Source organism: Prinia subflava (genome assembly GCF_021018805.1).
Source record: "Prinia subflava isolate CZ2003 ecotype Zambia chromosome W unlocalized genomic scaffold, Cam_Psub_1.2 scaffold_41_NEW, whole genome shotgun sequence".
Classification (NCBI taxonomy): Eukaryota; Metazoa; Chordata; class Aves; order Passeriformes; family Cisticolidae; genus Prinia; species Prinia subflava.
This window is the reverse complement of record NW_026960614.1, coordinates 1132947-1146123: the sequence shown is the minus strand read 5'-3', so window position 1 is coordinate 1146123 and position 13177 is coordinate 1132947. Positions and strand designations below refer to the sequence as shown.

The window sequence follows — 13177 nt, the reverse complement described above, 5'->3', positions numbered from 1 at the left end:
CTCAAAAATAACATAAACTGTAAAAGAGTCTCATAATGTAAAGTTCCAGCTGAGGGCCACCTGATGTCCCCCTCAAGCTTGTAAAGTGGCCACCACTGTGTACAGAACTTAACAAGGGCCTTTTTATTCTCTGTACCCCCATGCCCTACGAGCTCCTTCCAATGTGCCAAAATACACCCTAAAAGGACTAGTTTTGGGGATCTCTTTGGTTAGTTCCCACCACTCCTCTTTTCCTTAACAAAAACCAGCACTTTATTCTGATTCTTATTATTTCATCCTTTGCTTTCTGTCTTACTTCCATCCAAATCTAGCTTCACAGATCCTCACAGTCCTTTCCCAGTCTTTGTCTCTCACAGCCCACAGCTCAGGTACTAAATGTGACTTTCCACACACCATCATTAAAATCTTTGGTTCTAAATCAGCTTGGTCAGGGAGCTGTCGACACTGGGCACACTCTCTGTACCGGTTAGCAGAAGAACAATAGTAACATCCTGCACAAATTTTACACTGCAATAGTACCCATGCACACTGACAACCTCTAGATGCACCAAAATCTGAAGGAAAATTCCCACAAATACAAGCTATTCCATTTACTCCTTCTTGATTTTCTAAATTCTTCACAGGCTGTTATTCCCAATACAAAGCCACAAATCCTCCAGCAGATGTCCCATATAAGCCTTCTAAATATATTCTCTCATTTCCCCTATCTATCCACCAGTTTACTGAATTCACAAACTCCCACAAGTCGAGCCCAAACCACTGAGGCAAAGGGATTCCATCTATTCATCTGGCCAGACTGAGTTCTCAGACTGAAGTTTATTCTAATTCCAGCAATCTGCAAACACAGCCTGGGTACCTATCACAACTAAGCTCTTATCAAGGGCTTCTACTCCTTGCCAAACCGGTCCTGTGCTTTCTCTGTCCTCGATCTACTTCAAAAACATTCCCTTCTCAGCTCTCAAAAGCTAATCAGTTCCTTCAAACAAACCACTTCTACTGCTTCACTCAGTGTGTGCTGCACGTACAACTTCTGACACAAGATGGCAGTGTTGCCTCAAAAATACACCACAGCTTGCAAAACACATTCGTGTCACAAACAAAGCGTTTCTTCCATGCAAACTGCCACCACAATCTTATTATTCCCGCGGGAAACACTTACAGACACACTATACTAAAGCACTCAACCTCTATATCTCAAATTCCACAGACAAAACCAACCCAAACAGCAAGCCTAAACAACTCTCGGAGTTCGGACCCTTTTAGCATGAGCACAGAGTGTTACAGGAATTGCCGTTCCCCGTAACCAAAATACACACACATCACAGTCACAGCAGGAAGGAGGTTTTTATTAAGGGTTTTACACAACATGCAGCGCTATCAGGCCCTTTAATCATGCACCCCACTCGCTTGATTTTTCCCTGGTCATTTCAGTCACCCGAAAACAGAACCGTGGGTTGAAACTCCCACTCACCTCATGCTAGTAGCACATCTCAACAAACTCTCTCATAATCGTTCTTACAGCCAGGATACATTCACACAGCATAACAACCGTAAACCAGGATTTGCCCTTACAACTGCTAGCCCCAAATTGCTGGCAAACTGAGCCCTCTACGGCACAACAAATGGCAAAATTCTCTTCTGCCTGCAACCGAAGCCCAAGCACCCCCCGGCCCGGCACAACAGCTCAACAGCTCTCTGCTGGCAACCAAATACAACTGACTAGATACCAGTTCTGCTTGCAAGGACTCTACAGAGGCACAGGTTGTGCGTGGGAATTCTCTCACAACTTACCAATGGCCTTTTCTGACCACAAGTCCTTGTTTAAACTGTTTCAATTTTTAAACATACCCTTTTGTCCAGAGTTTTAGTAGCCAGGAGTCCTTGTCTGCTGCCAGATTAACAGGCCAGGTAGGGGAGCCCACTCTTCCAGGAATACCCTGGCGGTGCCCGAGGGGGATCCATGACCCAAGCTGGTCTCACAGCCAAACAGACCCTGCTCCTGGCTGTCTCGCCAGAATGAATCATTAAAAAAAACAATATGATCACAGACAAAGACCCTCTAACTAAAGTTAGAAAATGGTATGTTTATTCACCAGCCGGTGGCAAAGGAGACATCTCCAAAAGGCATGACCTTCCCAAACAAGGTTCTTTGCCCTCTATTTATTTCCCAAGATCTTACCTACAATACATATGTATAACCCCAGCATCTCCCATCCCCACTCAGTATTAAAATGAGGCTATTAGTCCTTCACAGGTGCGCAATTCTCTTGAATTGGGTCGGTGGTCTCAAATTGGGCCAGTGGTCTCAAAGGATGAAGTCAGGAAAGTCTTCAGCAGGTCTCTGTGACCCTCTGGCACCATCCAAGGCCCTCTGCTTCGTGACTGATTGGTATAGAGTCCAGGTGCTGGCCATTGTTCTCACTGGTTTCAATCTGTTCTTATAACAGTTCACTTACTCCACTTTCTTCTATAAACAAGCTCATAATAGCAAGCAATATAACAATTAACTCTAGCTTAAGCATCTAATAATCATTAACCTACCATTCGCTTATCTGACTTACATCTTGATCATTATAAATTGCTTGTAACCCTTAGCTAAAAACTTAACTCTTAAATAATCATGATTCACCACTTCAGAATAGGTGTGAGGTCCTGGATCCAGATGGTCAGCTAGATGATGTAGAAGAAAATGATCTGCCAGTGGGGCTCCCAATTACGCTTCATCAGTCACACAGATCACCACCTCTAACATTAAAAAGAAAAGAGCAGTAGTCATAGTAGGTGACTCCCTTATGAAGCGAAAAGAGGGCCCCATATGTCTACCCAACCCACAGGGAGGTCTGCTACCTCCCTGGGGCCTGGGTATGGGATATTACCAAGGCATTCCTCGGGCTGAATCAGCCTTGTGTTTATTAACCACTGCTGATACTCCAGGCTGGCAGTGATGTGATTGAAAAGAGGAGCGTCAGGGCAATTAAAAGGGACTGTAGGGCACTGGGTCAAGTGGTTGATAGGGCAGGAGAACAGGCAGTGTTCTGCTCAGTTCCTTTGGTGGCTGAGAAAAACGATGAAAGGAATAGGAGAGCCCACATTATCAAGTGACTCAAGGGTTGGTGTCATCAGCAGAATTTTGGGTTCTTTGATCATAGGGCAACTACTGACGATTGATAAAGAGATGGGAAGACTGATTTGGTGATCAGAATTCAATTTTACTCAGATTTTCCAAAAGCTTATATACTATTTCAGGAAGATTAATAATTTTCCACTACAACAATCAGGTTAAAGATCATACAGACAACTCATACATTTTACATCTTTTGCTTGCAGAAGTTTGATTGAATCTCTTCTCTTCCTGTAAGCAGGTTTAATCCCATCTTCTGTAATCTTCAAAGCTCTGTTCCTGCCATGGCATCTTGGTTATCAAACCAGCTATGCTAATTAGGTCTATTTTACTCTCTGTCCTGTGTATACCCACATCTCCCCCTCCTGTATCAAGCAAAAACACTCCTTTAATGGCTTTATTAATTAATCTCTGTACACATAGAAGCAAGCAAGGTATCATAACTAATACAATTATTATTAAAATCATCACATGCATTCCTATCCTAAAAAAATCTTTTAGTCAAGGTGTCAAATCCCAACCACTAAGCAGGTTATCTAGCCAAGATCCAGATTCTACCTTTAGTTTAAACACACTATCCTTTAGCTGTTGTATACTTTTATGGATAGATTCAGAGTGATCAGAAAGATTCATGCAGCACAACCCATCAAAATCTTCACATCCATGGCCTTGAGCTAGGAGGAGAAAGTCGATGGCAGCCCGGTTTTGCAAAGTGGCATGCCTTACACTGTTGACATCTGTTAATAAATTTGATAAAGCGGAGCTGGTGGCATTCATCTGTTTTGCCAGTCAGCAAGCTACCTTATTTAATTAACCTAAGGCCTTTTATGCAACCAGTCCTGGCAAAAGCAAAGAGGCTCAATTCATCTGGGTCACAGACCACAAAGACAATTCATCAACGCAATATTAATCAAATGCATGTAAACTGGGACCTCCCTTTATGTGCGAAGGGATAGCTGCAAAGGCCTGATCTCCACAAACCAGAAACATTCCCGGTGGCAGCCACAGGGAGGCATTGCTGGATTTAGAAGGGCTGCCAGAAGTGTAATTGCACTAAAAGGTCTGATTCTTATACACGGGATGATAAGGAGAAACATCCCAAGCTTTAGACTGATTTTTTCCTGTGTAATCAAAATTAACACAAAAATCCATTTTAACACAACCCAGGAGTTCTAATTCTTGTGGCTCCAAGGGTGTTATAGGAAGGTAAGGAGTCCATTGATCTTATGTATCAATGGGATTTGAGCTCTGTAGAATGCTTTTGGTAGTTTCTGGTATTGGCCAGCCATCTAATGGCAAACTGACTAAACAGGTTGAAAATGGATTTTTCTGGGGATGTGGTAGCTAAGCATAAGGTATCTTGTTTGGTGTCATCAGCCAGAGTTATCCAAACATTTATTTTGTGTTGATCAACAGGCCAGGCTGTGCTAGAAAAGGCAAGCAATGCTAATAAGCATACCATCCGATTTAATCCTGTGGTGTTTTTGTTTGTTTTGTGCGGAGTTGCTGTACCCCAGAACGGGACGGTACTCTTCGAACTGCTGAGTCCCCAGCTGATACCACAGAGATACAGCTGCTTCAGTTACCCACAGAGATATCTCTCTTGGCTCAGTGGCTGGGAGTGGCAACACCCCGACCACATGTTAGTTCATGTCCCGTCTTGTTCCAAACCGGGAACAGATGCTGGTAGATGCAGACCCTTGAGGAAACCGAGAAAAGGGACCACTTTCTCCTCGATGTATACTTGCCAAGAAACTGGACTAGGCAAGGGAGAAGCCAGAACTGGGGGGGGGATTTCTTAGTCTGTCGGAGTCTAGAACATCCCTCTGGCCACCCTGGAGGGTTTGGGGGTCTGGAGACTGGACAGGGGGGTCTGGGATCTGTACAAGGGGGTCAACCAGCCTCACACAGAGCCCAGGAGGACACTGCCTCTGATCCCTGGCCATGGGAGTGAATGCCCACATTGTATGAAGAATTACAAGCTGAGAGAATTCAAAATAAGTAGTAGTTAGTTTATCATAGAATGTAAATGTAGAATCTAGGATTCTCAGTATATGGGGTTGAAGAGACAAGATGGAGGAATTGGGGCGTGGCCCCTGTGCTCCTTGTTCTTGCTCTCATCCCCCATCTTTTGCTGAGTTGGATTTTAGAGACTGGTTTAGAGTAGAAACAACATGTTAGCATAGATAGTAGGCATTGGCAAAATTTTGTAAATAAAAAGTACGTTTTGGAAGGTGGTTGGGTCGAGGGTACTGTACATAAGGTGCGGGGCTCTCTGATCCGCCCAGTCCGCCACGTGTCCTGCTCTGCTGGAGATGCCTTGCAGAGCTGAGAAAGAACTAAGATAATGTACCCTGCCAGGGAGGCCTGGCAGAGCTGAGAAAGAACTAAGATAATGAAGAATAAACAACCTTGGAAACATGCACTGGCGGACTCAGCTTGTCATCTCTGGGTCCGGAGTGAAACACTTAGGGCAAAGAGAAGACAAAAAACCTTATTACCTCGGGGAACAGCAACCCCGAGGAAACTCCCAGGGAACAGCAACCTTGGGAGAAAACCTTATTACCTCGGGGAACAGCAACCCTGAGGAGAACCTCAGGGAAGAGCAACCCTGAGATTAGTCCAGGGTTTATTAGAGCCCAACATGGGCTTCTGATCAGATCGAACAGCCCCCACTGGACCTCCACCACGAGGTCTGCTGTATCTTTTATTTGGGGGAGGAGTGGGAGGGAGGGAGCAAGGAACACACCAACGAGGGGGCAGGGGAGGAGTTAACCAAGGTAGAGGGACATTTAGGTGGGCCAGTGCTCTTCTAGGGTGGGGACTTCCTTTGTTTTTCTCTAATCACTCGACACCCTTTTCTGGAATTCCCCTGAGGGGGAAAACCCCTTTCATTAATGGACATGTCTCTGAGGAGGAGAAGAAGAAAGTTCTGGGCGTCTGTGTGAGGGACTGACCCAAACCTGGGGGGGGGGGGGGGGGGGGGCAGGGAAAAACCATGAACAGCAAATGGGTTAAAGGAGTTAAAGGAGTGAACTCTCACATCATAAAACACACCGCAACAGTTTTGATCTATGTTGTGGCAAAACAAAACAAAACAAAAAAAACCCTTTTAGCTTATCTCCTTTTTGTCCTTTCTTGAGACTGTTCAAGGACCAGGCAAATATAAGGCACTCAGTTGTTTTGTCTGCACTCCACTTTGCAAATATGGCTATTTTTGGATTTCCTCAAAACCTCCCTCCCGAGAACAGGGAGGTGAGGACTATTCTTTTCTTGTGGCCTGCTATAATTAAAAATTCATTGACTTTATACCTGATTTACACTACGCTTTTGCTAAAAGGGCTCTGGAATATCACCAATTTCCACACCCTTTACACAGACATAAACCCCAAAGTTCACAGTTTCCTTTACAGGTAGGACAAACTATGTCATCAGCTGCAGTCTGAGTTGGGTTCCTCCTCTTGTCCTCTCCCAGGGGCTTGATGGCATCCTGGCCTCTGTCAGCTGCCGGTAGAAGTTTCTGGAATGGCTTTATATTCTTTGCAGGAATCCAGCGAGGTCCTTTTTCAGAGGAGATATAAGCAAAGCCCCTCCCCCAAGTGATCAAAGGGTAAAGGCCAAGGATTTTACCAGATGCTGGGGCACGGATTAGTACTGGTGGTTTCACCTTGCAGGAAAGTGATGTGAATGATGCAAAATGCCTAGTCATAGGGGGATTCAAGTTTGTCACTGAACAGTTCAAGAAATTAAAAACATATACGGCCTTGCATAGTCTTTCAGCAGGAGTGTCTCTGGCTACCCCCTTTTGCTGTACCAGAAGACGTTTGAGGGAGCCATGGGCATGCTCTATAATGGACTGCCTTGTGGGTGAGAGGGGTATGCCTTTTTTGTGGGTGATACTCCATAAGGAGAAAAAATTTGCAACTCTACGGGAAATGTATGTGGGTCCATTGTCTGTCTTAATCTGTTGCAGAATTCCTAATGTGGCAAAGGCAGCAGTGAAATGATGGCAAGCTTCCATTGCTGTCTCTCCCATGTGAGCTGAGGCAAACAGAGCACCTGAAAAGGTATCAATAGACGCATGCACAAATTTCAAGCATCCAAATTCAGGAAAGTGTGTCACATCTCTGCCAAATTTGTAGGCTCTGTAGACCTCTCGGGTTGACCCCTGTGTTCACATTAGGAAGGGAGCAATGCTGACATTCAGGGCATATAGAAATGATACTAGAGGCCTGTGCTGGAGTTAATTCAAAAAGTTTTCCTAAAGCCCCAGTGTTCTGGTGGAAAAAGGAGTGACTCAGTCTAGCTTGTTCTATTTTGTTAGGCAAAACATGCTGCACTGATAAGGTTAACAAGTCTGCCTGGGCATTACCTTCAGTGAGAAAGCCAGGTAGATTGGAATGTGACCTGATATGCATCACAAAGTAAGGAGCAGTCCTTTCGTCTAACAGAGAAACCAGCAGTTTCAACCAGGACAAAAGAATGTCATTTTTAACATTTTTCAAAACAGAATTCTCTGCTCTCTGTACAATACCTGAAACATATGCGGAGTCAGTAATCAGATTAAAAGGTGTGCTGAATTTCTAAAACACACTAACCACAGCAGTTAATTCTTCTATTTGTGGAGACTTTTCGACAACAGCAATATCAGATTGCCAGGTTCCAGTTTCAGGGTCCCTCCATACAATCACTGATTTATGGGTTTTCCCAGAACCATCTGTGAATATTGTCATAGCTTGCAAAGGCGTCTCACTTCTCTTTGGCTTGGGGAGCAAATTAAAAGAAGAGCTTAACAATTTGTGTTTAGGCGGATGGATAGATATTTGCCCTGGGTAATTTGTTAAAGCAATTTGCAATTTTTCAGACATCTGTAGCAACTAATTCAAATAAAACATTGTGAGAGGTAGGTAGATACAATCAAAATTTTTCCCACCCAAGGAGGTCAGTCTTTGACGAGCCTTGACAATCAACATGGCCATAAGTTCATCTTGCATGGAAATAGTCTTGGGCATATTATTAGGCAAAAAGACCCATTCAATAATCAGCAGAGGGTCTGGTTTTTCTGAGTCCCACTGAAATATTAAGACATGAGGTTGCCTGCTAGGGTTTAAAATGATTAGTCACAGTGGCAGTTCTGGAGCCCACTGAGCTGATTGTCTCTGAGAGATAGCATCAGCCACCTTCTGAAGTGCAGTCTGTGCTTCCTTGTTTAAGAGTCTAGGTGATAAGAGGTCCGGCTCTTCTCCCAGGAGGGCAAACAATGGCTCCAAATCTGCATTTGAAATCCCAAGCAAGGGACGAACCCAATTTATTGTTCCTAACAATTTCTGTGCATCATGTAAAGTTTTCATTTCAGTTGAAATTTGCAAGGGTTGTGCGGAAATAGAATGCATGACTATTCGCCAGCCCAAATATTTCCAGGGAGATGTCTTTTGAACCTTTTCAGAAGCAATGGTCAGGCCCACTGATGTAACAGCCCAGCAGACAGTCTGCACCACTTCTTCCACTTGAACCACAGTTTCTGCAGAGATAAAATCCATATAATGATACAACAGAACATCAGACATTCGTTCTCAGATTGAGCTCAGGGTTTTTGCCACGTACCACTGGCAGATAGTAGAGCTGTCTTGCACTCCTTGAGGTAACACCAACCAGTGATATTGATTTAGTGGTGCCTGCCTATTAAAGCTTGGCACAGAAAAGCTAAATTTGGGTGTGTTATAAATGTGGAATGGTTAATTCATGTTCTTATGATAAATTAGAAATTTATAAAATTGTATAAAGTGATATCAGGTAAAAGTTTATGTTTTAAGAGATTTTGCAGCAGATGGTGAAACTGACCACCCTGAGACAGCCAGCGCCCCCATTCAGAAAAGAACAAAGGAGTTTTCCGGGAAAGCTTGCAGCTGTCCCAAGCACCGGGAGGGGACCTCCGGAGATAATCTGGCACCAGCAACTCACACCTTGGCTGTCGCCTTCACAGACCATCAAGCCACATCTTCGATATCCTGATCACTCATCAACTATAAGGACCTATAGAAATTGGACATTAACATTTGAACTGAGAAAAGAACTCTTTTCTGCTTGGTTGGGGAAACTCCCGAATTTGTATAGTTGGTGGGGAAACAATGGGAAATATGGGGAAATATTGCTGAGGGCAGAATAAAGTGTATAAAAACCAAGCCCCGAACCGGGCTAATTTGTGAACCGTTGGGGGAGATAGCAGGCTGCCAGACCCTGTATCTCATGGTTCACCCTTGACACTTCCTGGGAAAACTCTGTCAAGTTTCTCCGCTGTTGGTGGGTTATCAAAATTCTGTGATTTGATTTGTTATTAATAAACCAAATTATTATTTAAAATTGGAATTTCTGATTGGCATTTATAACAGGTGTATCATCTGGATGCAGTGGAATATCAAAAAATCAATCCTTTAAATCAATTACTGTTAGATGCCAATATCTAGGGATCATTGTCACGATCCAAGCAGTAATTGTGATAGGTTTGTGTGATCTCAGAGTGCAAAAAGTACTCAAGGGGACAATAGTTTAATCATACAACAAATGCACCTTTATTGAGTGCCAACAACACTTGTGATAGAGGGAATGAGAAAGGAAAAATAGGATACAGAGCAAGAAAAGGGGAGCAGGGGGATATAGCTACCAACGGCAGAAACGTCCTCGTGGTGTGGCATCTGGCCAATGGATCCGTTTTCTGTCCGTGGGGAGATCTCGAAGTGTGAGTCACAGGGGGAAGCTTTTATAGTCATTTCAGAAGTGGGAGGCACCTGGCCAACACAGGCAAAAGCGGGGGGCACCTGGCCAGCGTGGGGGGAGCACCCGAGAGTCATTGTGAGGAGCCCCGTTGCTCTGGGAATCATGTGCAACCGTTCAGATCAGGCAGGTTTGGGACAAGCAGGTCTGAGCCTGGTTGCAGGTAAGCACAGTCTGTCCAGCTGTCTATTGTCTTCATACAAGTTCCCATGGGAACCAGCTCCAGTCCAGTGGACACACCTGCAGTTCAATGCTTGGTACACACACACCGTGGCTTAGGCCCGAGCTCCTTGAACACAGTCTCTTCCTTGACAGGGGGCCTTGATGAGGGTCGTGAGGCAAAACCAGGGACCCTCGGGCCCCGACTCTCACAATCATGGAAGGGGAAGGGAGCCCTGGTTGTAGGGGTCCCATTCCCTCAATTGCCTAGTTTATTTTCCTCAAGTCATGCAACAGCCTCTACCCTCCAGACCGCTTTTTAATTACAAACACAGGTGAATTCCAAGGGCTATTGGATGGGATTATAAGTCTTTTTTTCAACTGTTCTTATACAAGTTCTTGTAATACATGCAGTTTTTCTAATGACATGGGCCATTGGTCTACCCAAACTGGATCAGAGGTTTTCCTAGTCAGTTTGGGGGCATCGCGTGCCCCAGTTACCTTTTTACAAAATTTGACAGCATAAAGATTCCCCACTGAGATAGAACATCTCTCTCCCACAAAACCAGTGGAACAGACAGCACAAAAGGCCTGACAGCAGCTACCCTTCCCTCAGGCCCTGTGATTTGCACCACGTGTTGGCTCTGATAGCTTTGACTGCTCCCACCCACCCCTGAGAGGACCTGGGGGACAGGCATTAATGGCCAGTCATTAGGCCATTGATTTTGGGAGATAAGACTATCTGCCCCTGTATCAATGAGTCCGGTTAAAATCAACTCCTTGCCTTTCAGAGACACTTTGCATTGGCATATGGTACACTGAGAAGTAATGTGTTGTGTCCAGAAAATTTGTGGTACCGCTGTTGAACCAAACCTGCCTCCCCTCTTTTTAGCTATCGGGGGTGCAGATAAGGGGGCTGCCAGGAAAAGTACAAGCTGGGTGATTTTTCTCCCTGCCAGGACCATGCAGGGGGGCTGTGGGGTCCAAGCCATCATTTTTATTTCCCCAACCATGTCATAGTCAGTAATTCCCGGTAAAACAAACAATCCTGTTACTGAGGTAGTAGATCTACCTAAAAGCAAAGCATGGTAACCCAGTAGCAAAGGTCCATAAATTCCTGTGGAGAGACAAAACACTGAGCAATCAGTCAACATCACTGTTTTACTGGTTGATATGTCCAATCTGGCTCTTCCTGGAGTGGCTGCATGTAGTTCTGCGACGGACTGGGTGGTGGGGCCAGGACTGGCTGGAAGCTCAAGGTTGGTCCTGGTTGCAAGAGCTGCTGGGTTGGCAGTGGTATTTGTGTCTTCACGTCTCGCCATCCTGAGCTGCGAGATGAGTTTCCCTGCAAAGGTTGGCCATTTTTGTGAAATTTAGAGTGACAGGAATTAGCAAAGTGTGGACCTTTCTGGCAGCCAAGACATACACTCAGTGTTTTTTGTTTTTGCGCCTTTCAGCAGTCTTTTTTAATGTGCCCGGGCTCCCTGCAGCCAAAACAAACCAACTGCTTTCTGGGTATTATTTTCAAAGTGGCAAAAGCACCGGCTATGCCTTGCCCCACGGCTTGGTAGGTTATTGCTGTAGTGTGCTGCAATGTCCCCAGGCAGGTGCAGGCTTCAATCATTTGAAGCAGTGTGGGCTCCAGTTCTGGGGGCAGGGTTTTCAAGAGGCATTTACAGTCATCGTTAGCATTTTCTATAGTCAGTTTGAAGAGCACAACATCCCTGGCTTGATCATTATCAATCTGTCCTTCCAGTGTTTGTTTCAGTCTGTCCACAAACTGCATATAGGGTTCTTGGGGAGCCTGTTCAATATTTATGAAGGATTTTTGTAGGTTTTGGCATCAGGAACTTAAGAAAATGCAAAACAAGCTGCCTCCATGATCCCCTCTAGGGTTTCTCTGGGTAAGGCAGCCTGGCCATTAGGATCTGTATGCACCCGCTCCCCCACTAAGTGGTCAATAGTTAAGGCAACCAGGGCTTGGTTTGCTTGCCCTGCATATGTTACAATTAAGTTCTCCAGTCTTTTTTTCCATTGTGCCATGAATATTGCATATTGCGTTGGGGTGAGCAAAAGTTTTGCCAAGGATTTAATGTCGTGAGGAGTCATGAGGTGAGTAGTGAAAGTTGCTCTTAAGAAATTACTGAAGTAAGGGGACCCCAGACCATGTTCTGCCATGGTACGGCACAGTTCCTTAATTTCTGAGTGGCCCAAGGGCTCCTATTGGGGATTCCCCTCCTCGGGCTGAGTCACATGGGGGCTACAAAAATTTCTGCTGCAGTATCGAAATCTCTGTCCTTAAGGACTTTCTTTTTTATCCGTAGCCAACTGTTATGCATATTTGAAGGGGATAAGTCCGGATCTTTTTCTGGGCCAGGGTCAAAGGACTCTTCCTCACTGCTGAAGTCAATGTCCGCATATGCGATTAGCATTCGGCTGCTCAGGGGTCGCTGGTGGGATACCAGTAGTGATGCCTTGAGGCTGAAACAGAGGCCAGACAGTGAAAGGAACAAAGTGAGTGTTTATTTAAGCCCATGCCCTGGCATCTCCAGAACCACAGAAGTGGCCCGGCCCAGACATTTCCAAGATGGAGACAAAAAGGGCTTGTCCCCAGATCTTACCCCTTTTACAAGTTTCCATTCATTTACATATAACAATCCACTGTCCAATCAATAACCCCAAATCACAGAACACCATCCTCCCTGCTTGGCCTTCCCTTCCACGTTGTTTATGCTGGGGCCTGGAGTTTGGAGACAATGTCCTTGAATTCCCCGCCAGGGCAAGACTGCCCTACCCCCATCACCCCGTGAAGAGATCCCAGCACCACTCAATGCTATCAAAACAGAAAACCCAGTCCTAAGGCATCAGTAGGGCTACAGGTGGCAACTGAGCTCTATCCCTTCTGGGAGGGGGTGAGGACGGGGGACTGGGAGAGGGACCTTGGCAGGTTTCGGTCTAGCATGGCCGACCAGACCGTCTCTGCGGTAGCCTTGCAGGCTGCCTCACTCCCCCCCTCTTTTTTAATCATGTCCATGACCGCCCTGCAAGCAGGAAGCAAATGTAGCTCTGGCTTGTGGCCAGACAGCATAGACAGGTTGTAGAGTTTTACGCCAAACTTGTCCCAGC

General features: G+C 45.3%; 1 protein-coding gene across 1 annotated transcript in view; it reads left to right on the top strand.

Moving 5' to 3' along the window:
• The first annotated feature begins 9983 nt into the window (after positions 1 to 9983).
• LOC134565216 (integrator complex subunit 6-like) overlaps positions 9984 to 13177 on the top strand; it is a 417942-nt gene continuing 414748 nt past the window's right edge. Inside the window, exon 1 of the mRNA XM_063424706.1 lies at positions 9984 to 9999. The gene's annotated coding sequence lies outside the window, so the exon portion shown is untranslated. The remainder of the gene's footprint in view (positions 10000 to 13177) is intronic.